At 35.8% G+C, this 11,657-nt stretch overlaps 2 long non-coding RNA genes across 2 annotated transcripts; one reads left to right on the plus strand and one right to left on the minus strand.

Moving 5' to 3' along the window:
• On the plus strand, positions 1 to 1,049 carry LOC112176307. The gene is made up of 2 exons (XR_002926895.2): positions 1 to 386; positions 984 to 1,049. It is a non-coding gene; the product is annotated as an uncharacterized LOC112176307 (long non-coding RNA).
• A 1,917-nt stretch (positions 1,050 to 2,966) lies between these two features.
• On the minus strand, positions 2,967 to 11,450 carry LOC112176306. The gene is made up of 9 exons (XR_002926894.2): positions 11,298 to 11,450; positions 6,705 to 6,918; positions 6,547 to 6,618; positions 5,597 to 6,194; positions 5,414 to 5,490; positions 4,328 to 4,377; positions 3,985 to 4,213; positions 3,446 to 3,547; positions 2,967 to 3,325 (listed from the first exon to the last, which is right to left on the minus strand). It is a non-coding gene; the product is annotated as an uncharacterized LOC112176306 (long non-coding RNA).
• Positions 11,451 to 11,657: the final 207 nt, after the last annotated feature.

An 11,657-nucleotide genomic window follows, 5' to 3' on the forward strand; every position in this document is an offset into this window, starting at 1 on the left:
AATACCACCACTTAATGAAAATTTTCCTTAACAGTTCATGCAATCTGTGATCAAACTAAACTTCGAAATCAGCAAGAAATTTCCTTCTCCATTTTAATTGCATTATGCTGAACTTTTTGAGTTCGGTGTTGTAGGTTTTGCGTATTACCTTTAGGACTTGTGTTCTCCCCAGGCCCCTATTTTTTTAATTACTCTTCCTTGGAATGCTATGAATTCTTATTTAGAAATCTCATTTAGTTTTTTACTGGTTGACTCATGTACAGAAGTAATTTCAGGGATTTGGTAGCTCCTTGCTCCTGGAATTGAAAAAGAGACTTCAAAGTGTTGGTATATGCACAATATTCTGTTGGGGAGACAAGGAATCTGAAGGGTTTTGGCTCAAACAGGTAATTAACGTTTTTTGTTCTCAGGATCAGAGTCGGATGTTGTAGTTGTATTTTCTTGTTGATTTTGTCGAGTGTTATTTGATATATCTTCTCTCCAACGATTTGGGCATTGATTTTACTTTTTTGCTCTTTTAGATGAAGATGCAAATTTTACTTTTTTCTTCATAACTACCATAAGAAAAAATATTAGTGTACGGCCTTTTTGGTTGGGAGTTGATGCAATAGACATGATCATATGAATATAGTTTGGAACACCTGTAAAAAGGCAAACGGAGCACTGGAAATTGTTAGTTTCTGGTACCGTGATAAACAACTCAAGTAAACTAGGATAATTTTTGTGCTTAAAATGATTATTTTCATGTTTCAACTTTCAAGGTAAAGAAAGTTGGTTGTTCTGTTTTATTCCAAATGAAGTAAACTATGCAGCTGAATTTGATAATATAACATGAAAATCCAAATGTTCTGTTCAGGCTAATTCTTGACGATGATCAGGTCTAAACTAACATTTGGAATGTGCTAACATATAAGATGAAGTGCGTGTTTATGCAAGCAACATTTCTCTTTGTGCTGACAGCCATGATTTTATATGTTACCCAGATCAGAATGACAAGGATTTGGATCGGACGAGTGAGAGGCAGGATCTTGAAGGAAAGGAGCTAAAGCCATTGGCAGTCTATTGGCTTTTAAGACGCGGAAATCATATAGCCAAAATCAAATTGACGAGGTGCGCATTGAAGTGGCTGATTATATACAGAGTTTGATGTAGGACTGTGACTGCCAAGATGTTTTTTGAGTAAGGCTAGCTAGTTTTGCTTTGAAGCAAATCTTGGTGTGGAACTTTTGTACATTGTTGCTCATATGTTTCCAAGCTAGCTTTTGTAAGTTTAGGGGTTTATTTTCTGAATTATGTTGAATCATGAATTTGGAAAGAAAATTAATAGAAAGCCCCTAATTTTGGATGATGAGAAATGCAATTTTTTTCTTAGCAATAGCTAAATGCAAACTTTTCACATCATGCTTGTCAAAATGAAGTGAAGTATATTAAAGCATAATAAAACAGTAATGCCAAGGAAAACGAAGTCAGTTGAGAGATTAGAAATCAGTATCAAAAATGAAATCGATGTCCTATGATTATCAATATATCGAATTGTAACTCAAAACCGATGTAATCAAAACTACTGCACATCGATTTCTAATCACCAAACCGTAATCTATTATGAACATACAAATCACCTACCATGGAGCAAACCGATGTGTGGTCAAAAGGTGAACATCAGTTTTACGAACAAACAATACTCATGGGAACTGATGTCTATAAGTACACTGGACATCTCTTTTGGAATAGAAATCGATGCAAATGTTCAAGTAGGTATTGTTCGACATATACTTTTTTAAGCATAAAATGTGAAAATATGAAGAATTAGACATACCTAACATACAAAAATATGATGATTATAACGATTATACATCGATTTGTTTTTTAGAATCGATATTGGTTGTTGTCTGGGACATCGGTTGAAAACGGGCTTATACTGATGTCTATACTTTTCTCTACACCCACTAAGACATCGGTCGAAAATTAGTTTAACATCGGTCCAGAACTGATGTCTATGAACAAAATTCTAGTAGTGTTCGGTCCTAGTCTCCTCGGGAGCCGACGGTAGTGTCGCGACCAAACACACACATTTCTCATCAAAGAGTCTCTATTACTTCTCAACTCTCTCCGGAGAACCCCTCTCCTTCTCTTTCTCTTACCGGTAGCCACACTCCAGTCCTAGTCTCCTCAAGAGCCGACTGTTAGTGCCACCAAACCTTCCAGCCAAGCTAAAGTCACGCTTTAGCAAGTTCTCCTCACTTCCTAGTAGTTCTCGCTCTGCTCGATCTACAACATTGAGTATCGATTGTGATTTTAAAGAAGCTCAGCAAAAGCCCTCACCACGAGACACAAAGAATCCCACGACAAGGTTGGTGCTCTCCTCGTCCACAATCGTTTGAAAGAAGTCAGGTCATGGGACACCCCCGACGACTGCACCCGAACTGTGCTGGCACGCCCGGCAAGAAAAGAGACTGTTAACCAGCAGCAACAAAATTGGAGCCAAACACCTTCTCTGGGCAGATAGCAGCCACAGTTGCCACGCAGTCATGCTGCACATTTCATTGGCATCATTCACACAACGAAAGTTGTTTCCGAGCCGTTGTATGAAACCAGAATCAGACAACAACATTTTATTTTCTCTGTTGTATGAGTTATCCTCACACTTCACTTTTGGAAATTTTATAGTTGTGTGTTAGTTTTTAGATAACATATTCTAGTTATTACAGTTGTCTGATTGTAAATCAGACAACGTATGTTTGTTAGAACCGTTGCATGGTTATATAAGGATTCATTGTGTGAACATCCAAATTGTTACTTCAGACAACATTATTAACATTAGAAATTTTGTTGTGTGATAATCGTCTTTTCTGGATTTTGTGCATTGATAATAATGCTCTATTTTACCTAATGAACAGTGGCTAATTGTAAAGAAAAGACATTGGAATCTATTAAATGATTAATCCAACTCATACTATTTGAAGAAAAGCATTCAAATGTTAAAAGGGAGGATTTCTCAATCATCCAAGCCAACATTGAAAGAAGAAAAGTATTCTAATGCATGCCCATTTACTTGGGACATCAAAAGCTGATACAAATACAAACTATTTGTTACAAAACATGCCACACAGTGCATGAATATTGTACTAGCAAAGAAGCACAAAAATTATGCTTTCCTTCAACAACAACCTACTTCCTCTTATGCTTTCCTTTAGCTCCTACACATATGCCTTCACAACATACTTCATGGCCCATGCACATACGTGTTGACAACAAACTTCCCCTATTCATTTCGCACTTGATCAATATCCGCTTGGGTGTATTAGCTGCTACCTCTCCTCTCCCACTGAAATTGATTTATTATATCAAAGGGATTACTTAATCGTTTTGGTGAATGAGGCATGGATATAATAACAAAGTTATGAGAAATTGAGTCAAGTGAATATATTAATAGCTATGTTGATACCTTGGAAGGAAACAATGACATGTCTTTATCGTCAATGATATCTCTCATGTAGCACATGATAAAGTACCCGCACTCCTTGTTGCTAGGATGAGGAGGAATGCCCTAAACACAAGCAAATTAATCAATAAGTTAGATGGTGAAACTTGCAGCCTATTCTTTTCAGCATTATACATGCACATATAGCACTACACTAATTCAAAACAAAGGGTTTTCAAGAAAAAAAAAATCACAATAAATCCTTTTGAACCTAGCTCAGCAAAAGAATGATCGAGTAAGCTGCATTTGGCTTCTCGTACTTGACAGTCGACAATAGACTTTAGCATAGAAATCCTTAAACTTGAGCACACCATGTTCACATAATTTAACACATTGCAGTAGTAGTTTAACATATAGTATATTTCATTTTGAAATTGTATCTCTTTAAGTGGAGGTTCTAATATCAGTAGAATTTAAATCAAGTATAAAGGGGTTGTTAAAGCGATGAGACTAAGGAGATGATTGAGGTGGTTTAACATGTACTTCAAGTTATAGCTACTTACCAACCCACCGGAGGTAGGAATCGTTATATCTGTCGAAAAGTGAGTGTGTCAGATTTCCCCCCTTTTCAATATCCTCAGGAAGCTTGCGGAAAAATTCAACGGTGAGGTAACCACACTCCATATCAACTGGCTGCATAGTTGCTTCATTGCTCTCTTCTTTCATCCTATCCAGCGATTCAAATCTTGCATTCCCAACTTCCACTCTTAAAGTGGGATACTGCTTTAATTCCTACACACCACAGGGAAAACATCCCATTAAAAATAATAGATTAAACAAATTTAGGATATAATGAATAACTAATAGCTATCCTCGTAGTTAAATTCAGTATATTCAAGAACATACCGAGGTCGCATTGAAAGACTTCTAAGCCAGCTCCTTCAATACGGCATGAACTTGAAATAACGAGGAAAGAATATCAAGCAAAATGATTTGAAGCAAACACATAGTGCATTTTATGAGTTATTCTAGCAGTAGCAGTAACCCTGAGTCTGAGACAATGATCAACATAAACATATATGGCTGTTGTTGGAACTAAAAAAAATTCACAAATCCAATTCGATGAGGGGGTAGCTGTTGAGATAAAAAAAAAAAAAATGGTGCTACATATATGGCTGATGTAAATTTCCTTCATATGTGAAAAATAAAGAATCAAGAATCTTTGTAATTAAGGCATGATTCAAAGAATGAATCAAAGCCTTCATGCCGCACCTTTATTATGATGGCACGTTTACTTACTTGGAATGAAAAATAATCATGAATCGGAGACAAGTGGAATGAGAGAAGAAATGAATCGGTATTGATTCCGGAGGAATGATTCCTAAACTCATCCCCCCCCCCCTTTGTAATCGAATTCCTGAGTATTCAGGAATCGATTCCTGATAAATAGGTGAGACCTACACTAATTCTGATTCCTTCATGTGTTAGTAAACACATGAATTCTTTTACCTGGAATCATTCCGATTCCTTTATGTGTTAGTAAACACAGGGGTGTTTTTACTCCGTAATCATTCTATGTACAAAAGAGACAAAAATGCAATTGAATCGCAGCTTGAAACAGTGGTCAAAAGTGATGTAGTGAACAAGAAGACAAGGGACCATGTTTAATTATTCAACTATGCAAACACAAATAGTGGTGGAAAATTTTGTTAACACAAAGCACTCAGTGGTGGATGTGTGCTTTCTTCGGTGGTGGCAATCAAAGCAATATAAATATGGCATGATAATTAATTGATCTTTTGAAGTGGAAGACAGCAACAAAAGCAATGTCCAGCAATATTAATTGTTTTTGCAAGTTGGTTTTGGTACAAAGAAATATAATGCTATGTGCCCATCTCCCAACGGTGGAAGAAAAAAAAACACAGCAGAGGAGAGGACGCACGGAGCAGAAACACAAAGAATTAAGAAGATCTGAGGCATTTTCACAAACACCTGTGGGCAAAACAAAAATGCAAGCAACCCTCAGACCATAAATTTAGCTTCAGCAGATTTGGAATCCTCTTTCACTGCTGCAAAAATGCATTGAAACAAATCAAATAACAAAAATCAATCGGACCCTGATTCCCTAAATCCCTAAACCCAAATGTGAAAGAGAGCAAAGTAGTGAGAGAGTACCGATTGGGGAAGTGGGGCTTCGCTGTAGATGGCTTTGAGTCTGGCGAAGGGTGAGAGAGTACTGACCTACATCTTAAAAGGTGCAGATAAACAGAGGAAGTGGCGATAAAAGCACAGCTAATACAATCATCAAACGAGAGCATATTCTTTTATTTTGGATGATTATAGAAAAAGGATTAGATGTTCTTCTATGTTAAGAAGAATATAATACTAAATCAAGAAGAAAGCAAAAGGAATATTGATAGATAATAAGCATTGCATTTAGATCAACACTGTCAAAACTCAACTATATATCCTTCTCCTTCTTCTCCACCTATAATTGAGCAAGTTAATTATATGCATGCTTGAAGATTAAGGGAAGCAAATGCCCATGCTGTTGATACCATATATTTGTTGTGAGAAAACATGTTTTTGTCCTTGGACCAAAGCATAAATTAAAATCAAAGAAATTTAACCTGGTTGTTTTGGTCTATCAATATAAACAATTTATGACTCTCAAGGCCTACATGTCTTTCCCTACTTTCATAGTTCCATATTTAATCCCGTTTGTTCGCTGCTGCATTATTATATCAATGTGCGGCTACTTGGCTCTGACTCTCTAACCAAGAAAAACATGAACATGTTAAAAAATTAAACAAATCGATGCAGTCTTGAATTTTAGTTGGTGTATATATATATATACTCCTAAATATCTCTTTTTTCACCAAACTTCTATTTGTGGTAGTTATGGATTTCACTGCACAAACACAATTCATTGCCAAATAAGCAATTACACCAACAAAGAAACCCACAATTGAAACCAAGACACTGGAAACTTAAACTACTTAAAAAGAAACAATCAATCAACTCCCTATTACAAAACAATAATCATATTACCAATCAACATAAACAAAAGAATCGCAACCCATATAACAAACACAACCCAGAATTGCAAATTCACAGCTACAAACCTTGGTGGCGAGCTGCTTCCTTGAAGCCTTTCCTCAAGTTGACTTACAAGTAGTTTGCTTAGTACAGGTCATCTGAAACACATAATCAAATTCGCTTTAACATAGATCATCAACAAATTAGAAGTCCAAGCCATATCAAGAACATATCTGAACCATACCACAATAAACAATTACCGAAACGTTCAATAACCCAGTATTCTCCCTCGTCCTCACCTCACACCTTACATCGTCCTCCTCACACCTCCTTCTCTTTAGTCGTAACCAGCCTCTGCTTCTCTCTCTCCTCCGTGTTCGCGAACGGCTGCCTCCGCTGGTTGTTGCGATAGTCGCTGAGATCGGCCTCAAAGCCTCTCTTCTTCCCAATACCCTGAACTAGCAAATTGAAGAACCTCTTCTTCTTTTTTCAGTATGAAGAACCCTAATCTCAAGTCGAGATACTAGAGAAAGGAGAATTACACACCTCTTAAAGTTTGAAAATCGGAAATCGAAGAAAAGAGAGGGTTAGGGTTGCAACTTAGAGAATCGCAGAGAGGGAAGTGAAATGAGAGAGAGGGGAAGTGTGGAAGTTTTTTAGCTGAAAACGCCAAAGTGGGAGTGAGAGATGGAAGGCTCAGGATTTTGCTCAAAGTGAAGAAAGGCTCGGGGTTTTGCTCTTAGACTTGAAAAACGAAAGTGTGTGTAATGGTGCCCTCGAGTTGTATAAGGCACCACGCATTAATTTTTTTTTTTTTTAATTACTCAGACAACATATAGAGTTATGTATGTTGTTGAAGTGTAGCAAAGCTGAGGGAACAGAGATGGAAATTTCCCGCCTGTGCAATCAAAATTTCAGTTTTGGCGCTGAGGTTAGATATTTCTCAATCACACAACAGAAATAGTTCATTGTGTTGTAGGAACTTGTAAGCATAACAAACCATTGAAGCCAATTTACTCGTTTTGGCAAGAGAATGAATGCCATTTTGGAGACTTCTCCAAATTTTGCCACTCACTTGCACAACTGCACATTAAAAACCATTGTATGATGATTTGCAAGTACACTCCTACAACACAAGTAACTAAACTGTTGTACAATTTGGTGGCATCTAGGGTACAATTTGGAGCCAAATTTGAGTCCATCTAGGAGGGAAATCCGCCGCATTTTTTTTTTATTCACACAACAGATTATTCTTGTAACCGTTGTGCAATGACTTTCTAAAAAAAATTTCAAAATTTTAACCACCTTATACAGCGTAAGTTTAGTAAACATGTTGTGTGATTCACTTTCCCACATCACACAACGAAATTTTTTTTTTCGTTGTGTAAAAAGTGTTGTATGTTAAGGTTATGGGCCTAGTGTCCCTACTTAACTTTTCCCGGGCCTAACCAAAATCAAACAATTTAAAACCAAATCTGGTCTTTCCAGGAAATATTTTATTTCTCCAAATGAAACTGAACAATCAAGGATTTTCAATAAAAGCTTGGAATCCACTTTCTATAGAAAACAAATAGACTTGGTCCAGGAAAAGCTTCTTTAAGTAAAAGCCCTTTATGTTGAGAGAACTGAAGAGCTGGATAAATTAAACCATATGCGGTGATCAACACTACAAATAAAACATATTGCACAATTTCTAGATCTTAACAAAATATAAATATGTAGATGATCAAACAAAGTTGGTGGCAGAGTAGTGTAAATCAGTTTTTCAATGGTAAACTGAACCTGATAAAAAAAAAAACTTATAACAACTCTTTTGATACAAATCAGACTAGTAAATAGCTGAATATGATTTCAGATGCACCCCTAAGGAATTTCAGGATTGAAGTCTTCTAGAATAGCTTGGTAACAAAACTAAAACAAAAAGTAAAATTACTAGGAGCAAGGAATCCGTCATACAGTAAGCATATGAATAAACTTTTACTTTCATTACTGCAGGACATAGGTAGTACATAAATGGAGATGAATAAAGATACTGACTTGAGGAAGTTTTCGTAAAACCTTTATTAATGGATGGCAAGCAAAAGCTAGACATAGGTGAAGGAATGGATGGATTTCAAAACTTTTTAATTAGTGTGGAATTAGTTTAACCATTAAACTACTAACTAAACATAAAATCCATTCCTTTAACCCATGATCTTGGCTTATTGTGATATGTATATAAACATAGCATGCATAGTAAGAAAGAACAAAGAAGTAGTTTATGTTCTACTCACCCTAGCTTGGAGCATGATTTTAATCCGATCCAAGTGAACCACCAAAGTTCCTCTCCTTGATCTCTCCTTGTGTGTGTTTCCTCCACCTTGAAGCACCTTGAATTAAGAACTCCTTCTTGTACTCCTTCTTGTGCTTGTAATCTTCTCCTTGATGTAATAAGTAAAGCCACAAAAGGATATGGCCTTTAAGGATCTTCACCAAGTGAATCAAGAGATGAAGAAAGATGAAAGAAAAGAAGAAATTATGCAAGTGTTCTTCTTTCCTTTAATTTTGTAATGGACCAAGGGAGAACTCTCTCTCTTTCTCAAATCTAAAATAACAATGTGGAGACACACTTATAATTATGTCCATGCTTTCACTTTTATATAATAGGAAATAACTCCAATTACTAAAAGAAAAATATTGACTTTCATAAAGCCAATATGTTGGCTGGTCCATATATGTTATTGGGCACTAAAAATGTGTCTTGAGCTTTCATTTAAATCTCACTTAGTGAAGCCCAAGTCCACACCAAAAACCCAACAATCGTTTAGGCCCAATAGGTTCGGTTTTACCCGAAAATCCTAATTATGTCCAAATAATAAATCTAATTAATTATTTGGTCATAACCTACTCTTGTTTAATCTTCTTCATATACAATCTCAAGGATCCACTTATATGGTGTGCGATCTCTTAGGTTCTAATTAACAAGGCAGTGAAGCTTATAGAAACCATTCTATTTTGTTTACGAATCAAAAACTCAATTTTTGATTCTCCCTTGTTATTAGGATTATAAATGTTTATTAATCCTCAGGACTTCACAAGTCATGAGTGACTTCTTGCAACATATCATGACTACCCTAGTTAATGTAGAATGACAAAGAACCTATTCAATTGGAATTACAATACAATACGGTCCTTCTCTAACTCTATGTTCTAAATCACATCATCGGGGTATGGAATTGATATGTCAATCCCCTAATGTGATTTTCATTCTTATGTGATTCTTAGAATGTGATTAGAAACTCCTTTTTAATCTCATTCAATGCTTTGGCCAAAGACTCATTGACTCACATCTTTGAACATACACCTTATTTACTTAATGATAGAGATTCCTTATTGTACACTCACATGTCTCCATGACCGAATTGATTATACCAATGAATGCATCTACTATATCCATTAAGGGACACAATATTATTGCATCATCAAGAGATAATCCATTTACTCATAAGACAACTATGGTGTCTCAGGTCAAAGGACTAATTTGTATTATTGCAATTTAGAGTTCAAGTTTGACATGTAAGTAAGACTCCATACAAGAACTCTAATGATCGCGTTCAGTGTACTCTTTAAGTTAAGAGCACCCACGTACTTGTATTAGTGTCTCTACACAAATGACAAGAGACATATCATCCTCCATATTGAGCATACATAGTATGTGCTAGTCTTTCCGGATTATCAAAGTCCAAGTGATAATCCTATGACTAGGAACTTTTTAGGATAAGAGTGTGAAAGAGTAAAGGTCTCACACATCTAACTCTTTAGATTACTTTCTCTTTAACTCATATTCCTTGGACCTTGTTCAATCAAATATTAAATATAAGCAATGAACAATAAACTTGCCCTTTTGATTAATAATAATTACATCAAAATGATTGTTTTAGGACACAATTCCTTCAATAGGCTCAGATGCAGCCATACAAAAGTTTTAATTTCATTTGAAATCATAGTCCATTGCTTTGAAATCGGACAACATAAATCAGCTTTTTAACGCGACAATAAAGATGGGGTAAACATCAGATTTTACAGATTCTCTGCTACAATTAGAACTTGGCAAAAAGAGAATGAAAAAGAAGAGAACACAATCTGTTCAATAAGCAAAACTGAAGATGGGAGTCTAATGCAGTAAAAAGTCTCTTTGCTGCAATCAAATCCTTCTAAGAGAAGAAGAAAACAAAAAGAAACGGATAGGCTGTCAATATAGAGATCCAAAGCTTTGTAAGACAAACCAAAACAATCATAAAGTTTTCCTTGTGCATGCATTCAGCAAGCACCAACAACTATTCTCAAAGACAAGTTCCACACACAGACAAAGATATATAAAGCTAAAATATCAGAACAATGAAATTGAGTAATTGGTCGTCAACCATGTTTATAGTTGGCTGACAAATCAATTCAAATTTGAAGATTAGGAATGAAATCAAATTTCAAAGGCAACCACTTTTACCAACAAGAGAGTTTGATCAAAACTCAAACTTGACAATTCATTGTTCAATCACATACGAACACTTTGTACCGAAACATAGAGAAAACATCTCAACAATCACACCAAATACACACCAAATTAGAATCAAAGCTAAAAAGAAAATTTTGCTTTCCCTACCTCAAGCCTTAGTTCAGTGGCTAACAAAACCCCAATCCACTGCTACAAGCTGCAACCCAAAATCAAATGCTAACACCCACTCTATATTCAGCAATTCCAACCACCTAAACCAAAATTTTCGACAAAATCATACCCAAAATCAAAAGAAGGCTGAAACGGAATGATTGGGTTCTTTAGAAGATGGAAAATTTGACTTACTGGAGATAGCTGCAAGTAACCAAGGAATTTCAATTCGAGATGAGTGGGTTCACAACAATCTCTCTGAAGCTATTGCAGAAGTGTAGATTTTTTTTTTTTAACCTTTGGGTGAGTGAATGGAGGTCAGTCTTTGAGGTACAAGGCAAAAGAGACGGTAGAAGAGGAAGTAGGAATGACGTTTATGGTTGAGAAAAAGAAAGGCACAGGAAATAAACGAGTGATTAACACGTGTGGTTATCTAGATGGTGACTAGATGCTTCTATACCCACTCAGATAATTCTAAAAGAAAATCAATTAAATAAACAACTATAGAGACATAAAACAAAGTCCAATCTGAACCTATAACTGGTAATCCATCGT

The sequence above is a fragment of the Rosa chinensis genome, chromosome 7 (assembly GCF_002994745.2).
Source record: "Rosa chinensis cultivar Old Blush chromosome 7, RchiOBHm-V2, whole genome shotgun sequence".
Classification (NCBI taxonomy): domain Eukaryota; kingdom Viridiplantae; phylum Streptophyta; class Magnoliopsida; order Rosales; family Rosaceae; genus Rosa; species Rosa chinensis.